This window comes from Falco biarmicus, chromosome 13 (genome assembly GCF_023638135.1).
Source record: "Falco biarmicus isolate bFalBia1 chromosome 13, bFalBia1.pri, whole genome shotgun sequence".
Taxonomy (NCBI): domain Eukaryota; kingdom Metazoa; phylum Chordata; class Aves; order Falconiformes; family Falconidae; genus Falco; species Falco biarmicus.
In genome coordinates, this window is record NC_079300.1 from 19390577 (window position 1) to 19403380 (window position 12804).

At 39.2% G+C, this 12804-nt stretch overlaps 1 long non-coding RNA gene across 2 annotated transcripts in view; it reads right to left on the minus strand.

The window, feature by feature from the left end:
• LOC130158374 (uncharacterized) overlaps nt 1-12804 on the minus strand; it is a 95158-nt gene that overhangs the window by 38352 nt on the left and 44002 nt on the right. For both annotated transcript variants that reach the window (XR_008825266.1, XR_008825265.1), the window contains 2 exons: nt 5360-5467; nt 4241-4363 (listed from right to left, as the gene is read on the minus strand). This is a non-coding gene — a long non-coding RNA (uncharacterized LOC130158374). The remainder of the gene's footprint in view (nt 1-4240; nt 4364-5359; nt 5468-12804) is intronic.

A 12804-nucleotide genomic window follows, 5' to 3' on the forward strand; every position in this document is an offset into this window, starting at 1 on the left:
GGGAAATAAAATGGAAGTTTTACATGCCATACATCCGTAAACATACACACACACAAATATGTTAGCCCTTCAGCCCACCTGAAAGGAAGTAGAACCTTCCTGAAGAACTGAAGCAGCGTTGTTCGCTGTCTGGTCTGATGTGCTGTGGAAATGTTGTCCTAGACATGACCCTGTCATGCCAACCACTGTCATTCTTATGAATAATTATAGTCAAGTCAGTGGAGAGCTGGCTGTAGGGAGTGGTCATTTTCATGAGTCAGACTTGAGGAGTTAAGTAAGTGCTGCATTTTTGCAGCAGGCTTCTAGATGTGGTTGGAAAGAAATGTTACAACTTAGCACATACGTTGTCATCCATCCCAAATGTCACTGTGTAGCTGAAGCTGAATATTTGATTTGGTTATATGTATTGTCACTTCACCTGGTGGCAACCGTTGCTATAGTGAGAGGCTGAAAGGCCTGTCATGAGGATGGAAAGATGGACCCTCTGCACAGGCTGCATCCGAAGGGAGATGTACTACCTGCTTCCAAAGTCATACCTTCTTCTCCTGACACTTAAGATTGGTTGTCTATGCCCAAAGGGTGCTATTTGTTACCTAAAATGATATTCTACATGGCTTTCAGTCCTGTTACCAGCCTTAAAATGACAAATTATCTTCTCAGCTTCTAGTGCATTATTACAATGTTTTTATTGGTGAACAAAGCAAATGGGTTTCAAGTTAGCCTCAAAGATGTGATTGTGAGATACCAAACAGTTTTCTCATGGTCCTGCTGATGCATGCAATGGTTCACATTTAACCTGTGCAAAGATTAATATAGATATCATGTGACATCTTCTTTCTGACTCTTTGACCACTACTAAGGCGCAGTACTTTGTAGTGCTGTCCTGCATCCATTTGTCAACCGTACCTAATTGATTAGGCTACTGTAACATTTTTATTCTGCACATGAAGTTCCCTCCTCAGCAGTCTCTCCCTCCCAAAACGTACATTCATCATTAATTAAAAAATCAATGGGGGAGATGGTCTGGACATATACAATTGATAGCTTCCCTCTTCAGATTAGCATAACCTACCAATTCATTACGTGAAGTGAATAATACAGTTGCTGCCACTGTGAAAAGGGGCAGGTCACTTGCTGTAAATTCCTTAAAATGTGCCTTTTCATTCACCAAGTGTTTACCGTGTGTTTGGAGGGATCCATCTTCTTTTTGAGCCCAGATTTGTCTCCTATCTCTTGGCAAAGCAGCAATCATAAATTTAGACAACTAAATGCTTAAAAGTTGGAAGACTGAGAGGTTCCTCCTGGAAGCTGCAATGATTAAATGGAGAGCTGCATAGTGCTAAGACTGCAACTATGAATAAGACATTAGAAAAAGATGAAAGGATCAAAAAATTTGGTCCCTTTAAACCCAACAATGTCTCTTGCACAAGAAAGGTGATTGGAATTTATGCCACAGTGTGCATACTTTCCTGTGTTTTAGCATATTAAAACAGTGGAATCTCACAGGTATTTCTTTCACTCCATATTATACTAGGATTAGAGTCTTCCCTTTCTCTTTTCTCAAAGAAATAAGCTTTCAGTCACATTTTCCAAAATAGCTTTTGTGGGCTTTCAGTACCTACCCATTTATAACTTTACAACCCAGGTCAGTTATGAAAAAGATATAATATTTCCTGTAAGAGTCAGGAATACAGCTGACATTACGTAAGCATTCCTGTAATAGATGGATAGAAGAATAGTCTCCGCCCCTCCCCCACCCCCCTTTTTTTTAATGACAGTCAAGGATCAGATTCTGATATTGTTGTCCATGTTGTACCTTATGCCAGGAATTTCACTGAAATTAATGGGACATCTTGAGGAGTAAGAAGATGGACAACAGGAGTAATGCTTAGATTCTTCCTGTCAGTGCCAATACACTGGAATCTTTATGCTGAATAAAACTCATCACAAACTACACATACATATAACAAGAATCTTTATCTTAAATTATAAGATATGAAAAATGACTTAGCCGTTTAAATAAAAGGAATGCATGCTTACATTTCCCATAAACATTAATGGAGATGTCATTGGAGTTTTAAGTGGAGTAAAAAATCATTCCCAATTAATTAACTGCAAGAGAGCCATTCACCTCAGCAGGATTTGGACCAGGTTTCAAGTGATGCTTAGTGACTTTAATGGACTTTGTTCCAGGGATTATAAAAGCATGCCCTGTAATGTTTAAATTGGGGTTATAAAACTAAAGGTATGAACTGAACTGAAGCTACAGTAGCATTATTAGCAAATTGTCATCTATAATAAATAAATCAGGGAGAATACCTGAAGTAGGGCTAATACTACTATTTACAACAACATTTGTGCCAGGCTACAAAAAAGAGTAATGATAGCTGTCTTCCTTGTTATTAATTTGTAGTGCAACTGCCTTTGTTAGAGGTCAACAGAATATACAGGTAGTTACCAACATGTCTTAAACCAAAGATGTCTTTATCTAGTTTTATATGAAGAGCAATTTATTATTGTTTTTAATTAGCACTTCTGGGTTGTCCCTTGAGCTGATTTTGCAACACTTCCAATGTGATTACCACTCACAGTTTTTATTTAGACATTGGTGAAGAAAATTACTGCAAAATTGTCTTGCTCTTCATATGCACGTTTTGAGTCAGATATTTCTCTCCAGAAAACTTTCCAAAATGATTAATTGAAGATCCAATTGCAAAATCAAAGTCTCAGTCTACTGAAATGGTGGTCTTTCAGCACAGAAAATAAGTGCAAAGTGCCTGTACATATTAAATCCATACTGCTAGTGGTACTTCCCTGTCAAATACAGTTTTCTATTATTTACTTAGTATTATTTCTCATGTTCCAAATTATGGGGTTTTCCCATGTTTCTCCTCAGTCATCTGGCAGGATTTCTTGGTTGTTATTTTCCAGTAGTCATAATTTTATGATATTAATACAGTCCTTGCCAGAACCCCTTTGTGTTACTTTAAATAATTCTTCCACGGTGTGCTCTTCAAACCTCAGTAGCCATCTATCATATCTCTCCTGTCTTAGCCTAACTATATATACAAATCTTCCATGACCACGACACATGGAAAAAAGGAAAGATGGATGAACCAGATCTGATTATTTCTACATGAATAAAGTTTTCTTAGCTAAACAAAGGCCCTTTTCATGTCAAAAAAACTTGCAGATTATTGGCCCATGACACTACATATATGAGGTTTTCTAGAAGCATGTTATTCATTTATTTGTCTGTGATGCAGTGTTGTTACATTTTATCATGTAAACATGTACTCTAGAAGCCTTTATAAGATGCAGATTATTGACCCAGTGCTATAAAAATTTACTCATAGTTTTAAAACTCAAATAAGTTGACCTGGTTGTATGACTACTCATTCTTAAAAAAGAAAGTACCGCTGTAGTAGATCTGTATTTGGAATTAAAAATAAAGCTTAGAAATCTTATCTTAACAAGCCAGAATATTTCTGAGGTAATTTCAAACTCTACATATTGTGCATTGCTCTTACAGCTTAATGGCTTGCAAAATTTTGGTTTTTAAATACAAATATTTTTTTGAATTGTAAGAAGAAAAAATTAAACATGTTTCAGTTCTAAAACTTGTTTGCCAAGTTCCAGCCCAGAGCAAAATTTTTATGGTTGAGTAACAAACCTCTGAAAATAGGGGTTTATAATGGAAACACTGACACCGCTTTAACTATAGCGGCACCAGCAGTGCAGTGTAATATACACTAGAAATAGAAAACAAGATTAGAGATGACATTTAGGACATGAGGCCTTCTCAAGGCTGTGGGAAAAATAACTGCGTTCTATTTTTTTCCACAGCCTGAAAAAGGCCTCCTGGTCTAAGTGTCACCTCTAATCTTATTTCCCATTCTTACCGTGCATTTAGTTAACCCATTTTTTTAATTATTATTGACAGCGATTTGTTGCAATTTTAAGTACCAACCCATATCCCGATTGTGGCTTCCCTAGCTAGTGTATGTCAAGGTGGTGGGGAAAGTACGAAGGAGATGCAGTACTTTGTTAATATTTCTTTATCAGAGAGTCATAGTCCTGCAGCTGGCTGGACCCTGTCATTACCAGCTGTGCTAGCTGGTGCATCAGGCAGGGGAGGGTCCCTCACACCTGCGTCAGAGCAGGGAACTGTAGGACTGTGCATGCGTGCAAGCTACTTTTTCTAAAGGCAAAGTAAAAGTTAACAATTAAATATACTTACCCTGGAACCTTTGGGAGCATTAGCCAGGACAGTCAGTTACACAGGTGCAATGGCTTCCACCACCACTTCTGGAGCAAGCCACATCTTCCACTACAATTTAGCCTGGAGCCAGGGTCCTGAGTACTGTAAAGTGAGAATGTTGCTGACCATTAAGAAATAATTTGGTAATACGTGACTCTGGGCTGGTTTGCCGTCACCACAATGCCTTGGTGTTGGCATTGTCAGGAAGATCTCTCCATTGCTGTGGCCCTCCACCAAAGGAGGGACTTGGTATGGTCTCAGAAGGGTAGCTAAGCTCATGAGGCAAGTTTTCAGTTTCTCCATGTTGAGCATTTTCCTTCCTTAGCCATCTTCTAACTCATAGCTACTTCAGTTTCCTATCCACTGCACTACATGATAATTGCCTGGGTACTTATATGGCCTTTTAATGCCCACGGTGGTGCCACAGCATTATTTTGCTGATATCTTGCAAGCTCCATTCTCAGTGTGGGGTAAAAAGGAGCAATAAGCAAAGAAAGTACCATTGCAGAACAAATGCAATTGTAATTACTTCTTGCACTCACCAGACTGATAACCAGAGGGAGATCTATATCCTTAGGATGATCAGACAGACAGAATACATCTATCTTGTCTATATTGCTAGAATGGCCAAGGTAGAAACTTGTACTACATTTGAACTGCATTTTCAGTACTCATCTGATCAATTCTTTTTATTGCTGCATTCACAGCAGACAAAGATACTGGAAGCTACTGTCCGTTCTCCAAGAAATGCATCCTGCAAAGTCGGTAATAGTGGCAAATCTATTGCTGAAGCAATGGCCTAGTGAAATATGCTTTGTTCCACCACTGTGAAAGTTGATATACTTATTAATGTAGGGATAAATGTGACCTATTCTGTTCCATATATGTAAGTAGGTGCATAATAACATATATTTTGTTTGTATGCACAGTGTCTTCTTGGTAGGTAGGCTGCAGCCAGCAATTGCCAGCTGCTAAACATTCAAGGAAACATGAATTGAATTGCTCTCCACACTGTGGGAGAGTGGCCAGGAAAAATTCACATTTAACATAATCAATGGACTCAGCTCCTGTAGCAAAGATATAAGAAAATTTGCTTACCTGTGTACATCTTCTGGATTTTAATTTTCAGAAAATGAGGTGAATAACAATTATTCTCTCTTGCACAGATGATACATCTTAAAGCCTATGATAGCTCCCACAGAAAATCTGGAATATGAATGATTTAGTAAGGTTGAGCTTTCATGTTCATTTTTCAACAAGATTTTGACATTGTTATTGGCACAATACCTTAATCGACTTCATGTTGTTTACAGATACAGGAAAATGTCATATACTTTCTTTAATCTTTAGGAAATATAAACATTCTTTTAAAAATGTTCTTTCCAGTGCTTACATCTCTCACTGAACAGTACATTATGCACAAGCCAAATGCATGATATAGTCATTTCACAAAAAGTAGCATGATGATTTAAAATGCCATTAGTTACTGAAGCTGCTGTGGCAGGCTGCTAACCACACTACTTGTTTGTAGGCAACTGCTGGGAGACGGAACATTCTTCCAAAACCATTTTCTTGGTCATACAGGGCTGTGAATGTGGGACATAAAAAATGGGTGGAACAGAAGCCTATGTTGGGAAAGCAGAAGTCTCCACTTCAGGCTATAGCTGTGCTAATCACTGCACATGGAGTGCTAAATTATTCCAGGTGACATGCTGAACCTAACACTCATGTCAGAACACTGCATTACACCAGCCATTATCTCTCACTTGTGACAGTCTCCAGTCACAATTCTGGCCTGCAGGGGCAGAACAGGAGTTTCTGAGAAAAGGTTCTCTGCACATAGAAGCTGCAAAGAGTTAATTTGGAAGAGTTCTGTTAAAACACTTCAGTGGAGTGAGTGGGCGCTGATGGTATTTTCACCTGATCCAGCCCCAGTGTAATCCCACATAACTCTGGTTTAAATGGGTTTTCATGCAAAAAAACCCAATTTAACTAAACACACAGTATTGCACCTTCTGTTACCCTGACACAGCTCTGTGTACAGGTGATTCTATCCTACCCAACCTGAACCAATAACCATAGCCTGCTGTTTGGTAGATGGGAGGAATGTGTTTACAAAAGCAAAGCTCATGGCTGGTGGGCACAGATCTGCAGCTCTGAAGATCCCACCAGCCATGCAAATCCTTCACCCTTAAAAAAATCCTGTATTTTCTCTCTAGGTATCTAGGTACAGGTAAATGACCTTGGAAGTGCTGTGGCAGTAGGTCATATTAAGTCAGCACTATGTCTTTTTCCTTGTTTGCGCAATTATGAGCATGTATGATACTACACTGTCAGAGACAGCAGAAGATTAACTGTGTGCTGATAATGTACACAGGAAAAGAGGACGTGGCAAAATTTGCCTAGGTTCAGCACTAGCTCTGATTCTCCAACACACAAATCTGAAATTCACTAGTGGGAAACCAAGCAAAGCAAACCAGTCTACTGGCAAAATTTGCTGAAGTGTAGGCAAACTAAAGCTGTTAGCTTCACACAGCTCTAGGTCCAGCTTATCCAGTTCTAGCAAAACTTCATGGCTTCATGCTGCATTTCTTCCTATGAAAGTCAGTGTTACTATTTCTTGGTGGTTTATTTCCTTCTTGTGTACCACAGAGACATGACAGTGAAAGCTCAGTTTCAGTATGCAGGCACAGCATTTGCGTTATCTCATTCCAACAGCAGGCCCTGTTCTGCATCACATCGTTCATAGGAGGCAATAGGCAGAATGTTGTGATGCTAAATTGTGAAGATTTACAGCAACAGTTTTCTGTGATAACCTTGTATTTATGCTAATCAGAAGCTACTTGAAATAGCAGACCGATATTATAGTACCACTACGCATAACCCAGAAACCATTCACCATATTTCTCCCCACGTTTGTTTTACAATCTGGCGGGCCCATTGGCTGGAGTAATCTGAACAGATTTACACTGCATGATGAAGACTTTTTCCTCTAGGCTCACTTTGGTTGCTTCCCCTCCTTAATGAACCTTTTCCTTTAAGTCACCTTGGGAAGCAGCAGAAATCCTCCTGCAAGAATGATACTGCTGAGGATTTGCAGGGCATCTACACAGATAACTCAGCTGATGGTCAGCTTTAAAGCCTGACCCAAAAGGACCACAAGGAAACAACAGGAGGACAAAGTTCTAGGTGCTCTGACTCAGGCTGAAGCTTCTGAGTGGTTGGAGTTGGCTCCTTGCTACTTTACCTCTCTGTCATTTTCTGTGTCCTAGACATTCTTCACTCTACTCTGGAACAGGTATCTGAATCACAATTTCCCAGACACCAGGAAGTGCCTTAGCCACCACCAAATAGGTTAGCAACGCTTCTTTAGCTGGTTCAGTGCCTTTTTTGAAGACTCGACCTCTTCAGATCAGGTTGAAATGCCCTAGCAGGAAAGGAGCCTGTCTCTCGGTACAAGACAGCCAGGTACCAGGTGCTTGGGGCACTCAGCTGTTAAGTTCATTCCTGCTCTGACTAAGAAGAATCTGCTAATTATTCTGCAATCCTCTCCCACCACATCAGACATGAGAAAGTTCACATTTGAGAAGCCCCTGGGGAAAGAAATACAGTGATGCCTAAGTCCTGGACCATCCACAGACATCTAATTTCATAGCTATTCCCCTTGGTACCCTTTTCTAGAAATCTAATTCTCTGCACAGGTTCTTGGGGAAACCTGTCTTTAGCAAAGACATCTAACAAGCCAGATTCTATGGTGCTGACCCTAAATACATTTTTGCAAATGTTGCTGATAAACTTTCTTCTTTGTGTGCTGCTCATTGCAAAAGGGAAGGGTTTTATTTGCAAGTTAAACTGTTAAAAAGTAAAACTGAAATAAAGCTTGTCACCTTGTGTCTGACAAAAATCCTTAACTACATCATGATTTTGCAATACTTTGATCAGAAATAGGTTATAAATTCTTACAGTGAAACTGCTATTATACGGACAGAATATTGCCTAAAAAAGACACTGTTACTTGTGGCTACTGCAAAATGCCAAATCCTGCAGTCTGGTCTTAGTTTCCCTTTGAAAACATTTGTTAGGGAAAATCTGTAAAATTGATTAATTTATTAAGTATAATAATAGCAGTAATATTATACTGTAGTGAAGGTTATTTTGCATAATTTTAAAATATTTGCAGAAGGCTCAACATTTGGTGTCTTAATAAGGACATATTTTCACAGAAACAACTAGCAGTTTTGTGGTGTCTGCTGTAGTAACTGCTACAGCGGTGAGAGTCTTCTTGCCATGTTTTTCAATGCAGAAGGTAGAGTGTAGAGCCACCACCTTGGCTGGGGTCATTCTCAGGGTGTCGGCTAAATAGCTTAGGGCTCAGCTGGGACCAGTGCACAAGCAGTGTGACAGTCTCCATGCTAATGTGTCTGAAGGAATTTGCACAGGGGGAACAGGCCACTGGTGAGAGTAGCAGAATAAATCAAAAGCGTGAAAACAACTGCAGTCAAATGTCACACTCAAGCAGTCGGTGACTTGGCATGCTGTTTGGAAACAGGTTGGGTTACCTGTCAACATGGCATTTTCTTTCTGTTGCCAGAGAATGATGTTATCTGAGGATAAAACCTAAGGAGCACAGATGGTTGTTATACAGACTTGATCCTCTAAACCCTTATTGCAGCAAATTATTCCATTGACGTAAATGGGACCACTCCTGTGAAAAAGATCTGTTATATTCTCTAATTCTTTCATTATTGAAGTGATCTAGTAAGTACGATTATGTTGCTTCATGTGTATGTTAATACACATAAAGATGCATATAAACATATGAATAAATATAAAGATACATCTATGTATCTTGAATAATGTTATTTTGTTAAAGAGATAAACTCTGTCACAGCCTAACAGTCACTGGGATCAAAGTTATTGTTTTAAGACTGTAGGATATAAGTTCTCACATAGAAACATTCTCTCTGCACTTTCTAAACAAAGAGAGATAGACTGATTCAACTTTGGTATCTTTGCTTGGGAACCACCAGCCTGGAGTCCAGTGCCTGTCTAAGATCTAATGCTTCCGCTTGGTTTTTACATAGGCATTGAAATATTGTGGTTATGGAGCAAGAAGAGTTTAAACTGTAAACAAGAGTAAAACAAGGAAAACTGATCAAAATTCGGAATTGAGCCTTATTTGTTTTTACCTATTCCATGTTAATTTATGTATTATGATGCAAATCTCCTAGAAGTTCCTTGAAACATTGATTGTTGGAGTGTAAATAATTTTTACAGCTGCTATATCTGTTGTCAGGAAAGCCTTTATGCTCTGCGAAACTTTCAGGAGCAGAGGGCTCATGTTGTTTCCCTTACCCCATGCACTGTCTTAGAAAACAGTCCTGCTGGCTTCAGGAACATAGAAATCAAAATAGGAGCAAGTTGCCCTCAGATGGAAATCTTGCAGCCAAGAAGTTGACTCAGTTGCTTAACTTTATAATGTACCTTGCCATGTCACTGCACAGTTTTAGCAAGGCAGCTTTATGCAACTGTGTTAGAAAACACTTCCCTTCTCACTTCTTTTTGTCTGTTTCACTGCTAGTTTAGAACTGAAGCCAAACTCTTGCAAGTCCATTCTATCTAAGCAAGGATTAAAGAAAATACTGAATCCCTGCCCTCCTTCAGTTTTGGGGAAAAAAATTACAGTTCTTATAATTCTTTGCACATAAGCCATGCAGTTCAGCTTAGAGCCTGAACTTTCCTCAAGTTTTGGTATTTTGGACCATTATTTAGACCTTCTCATTTACAGTCTGCTAAACAATTTCTGTTTTGGGGATACCTTTTCCCCAGGGAAACCTGCAGTGTTGGAGTGGGGGACAGACCACCTCTAACGCTTAACTCCTGCTGGCACTAGTGGACCAGGTAGCAGTAGTCTGGTCACACAGAAATTTCCCATGATTTTTGAAAACTTGATTTCCTCTAATTAAAAACACATTATGAATTCTTTCGGGGGGTGGGGGAAACATTGCTGATTTTTATTATTGCTGTCACTCCATGGATTCAGCCAGCTGAATAATTTCTTATGAATAACAGTTAGTTTGAATTCTGGCATTTTTAATTAACTAAGAGTATTTTGTCATTATTTTACCACAGATGGACTGCAGTGAATCTGCCTGCAATGATTCTGTCCCATATTTTCTTTAAAAACAGAATCAATGTGATGACCTGCAAATATTTTACTTCCTTTGGTGCCCTTTACTTGAGCATTCTCTTTCAGTATGAACATATTTCTTCATTAAAGACTGAAATGAATATTGGTATTAGTCCTAGGTTCATCAAATACAAAAAACATGAGGAAAAAAGGTGGAACCGTTTTCACAAATAACAGCCCAGCCCAAAGCTCTCCTTGAAAAACAATGTAAGGAAACTTTATATGTCTATGTCTGTCCATGTAAAAAACAGACTATCCATTTGTTTTTATACTTTTTCTGCAAAAACATCTTTGCCTCTGGTATAACGGAGCATTCATCATGACTCTTTACCTAAAGAAGCCAATCCATAGAAATCGTTTGGAGCCAGTTTTCTGGAGCTCCATCTGAATCTCAGTGCATGTCCGTGTAACTCAGTAACTCACCTGCTGACCTCTCATCTGAGAGGTATGTATGTCTGAATGGATAGGCCTACCACCACAAATTGTAATACTACAGTGACAATGAAGCACAGTGCAAGCTAATGCTGACATTCATTCCTGAAGCTGTAATTTAATTTAGTTATAAATGAGCTTAGCATAAGTATTACTTTGAAGTAATTTTCATTTCTCATTTGCCGGCTAGAGCTTGCAAACAGTAGAGTAAAGGTCTTCTTATTCCGCTACAAATAAGTTAGCAATTTATTTTCTGTCAGGAAGACTACAGTGTAAATGCAGAGTCAGCGAATAATTTTTGACTAATTCATCCTGCATATGGGTACTTGGAAACTACAGATACTGCACAATAATCTCTATCTACAAATATTTCCCAAAGGAAAAGAGAACTTCAGGTTTATAATAAATCATCATCATGGACTGCCGTTAGCCCACACTAAAGAAACACTGTGGACAAGTCGAGGTGTGGGCAGTCTGGCTCAGCATTAGGAGCACAATCCCTGTGTGAGGGCAAAGCAAGGCAAGTTCAGAAGGTGGGAAGAGGACATGAAGAGGGTACAGGAGGGAATGAAAGCCTCAATCTATCAGAAAGCAGCTGCAAGAGCTTCTTTAAATACACCTGCTGTTCTTTGATGAGGTTGCAAGCTTATCTGCACCATGGCCAGCTAAGCCAGACTTATATGTCCATTTAGAGCTAAGAAGGAGCTAGAGGAGAACTGGATTGGAGCTTTGATTGAAGACTGACATGCAGACTTACAAGTTGTTTGCTTCCCTTCTTTTCTGTTACTGTGCCTCGCTTAGCAGCACAGCACTAGGAGCAATGTGGCACACAGATCCAAGTTCTGGCGCTCTAACAGTGGGCAATAATTTCTCTAATGCTCATGCTTGCCTGATTCTTTTCCTTTCACTCCAGATTTCTCTCCTGTGCTGTTGTCATTACCCCTGTACCTCTAGATAGATGTAGAGATAATTCACCTTTCCCATTTTCTTTACTACATCTCCACGAGAACCATTCCCCTTCCTGACACTGCTGTCACTTCTGAACACTGCCAGCTCCTCGATGTCACTGGACAGTATCCCTGTCTATCTATTCTACCAAAAATTAAACTGCCCCCCAGTACCTGTAATGTCTCCATAACTCTTTTCCTGACTTTCCTTCCCTCTTCCTCCCCCCAGTTCTGTTGACTCCATGCTTCCACCTGTTCCCAGAGCTCTTTTCGTCCTCTTCCATTATTCTGTACATACCACCATCTCTTAGTGCAAGGATAGTGGGAATGCAGGGAAAACAAGGCTGCAAAATGAACTCTCTCTCTCTCCCTCTCTCTCTCTCTTTCTCTGCATTTACATTGGTTTCCAGCTCATTCTACTGGCGTTAATCTAAACTGTCCAACATGTTAGTGGGAGTGAAGTAGCGCCCAAAGGATTATTACAACATTTTACCTGGCAAATGCCACCGCATTTATTGACACAAAAACTTGCTGCCTTCCTATCGGCCACTGAAGCCTCCCTATGTCAAGGTCTCTTTAATTTAGGCATAGCTCTATTAAAATATTTTGTTACACTCGGTAAGTTTTACTGTGGCTAGAGTCAATAATCTGTATTCAGAAAAAATTATCACTAAGGTCAATTGAACTTTAAAGTAATGAATGATGTGTTTATTGTATTTGGCTAGGTGAACACTACATTTTTATGATCGATTTTTGTAGGCTACATATACATATGTACATATACGTATACACAAGTATATATATTTATGCCTATGCATACGTATGTATTATATATGTATACTTGATTTTGATCTCAAAACCCTCTATTCTATATCAAATATTCCTAAAGAGAACACTTAAAGTCAACCAACAGTGACGCATCAAAATACTACAATGCATGGCCAATGTAATGTGTTACTTGAATTAACTTTCAG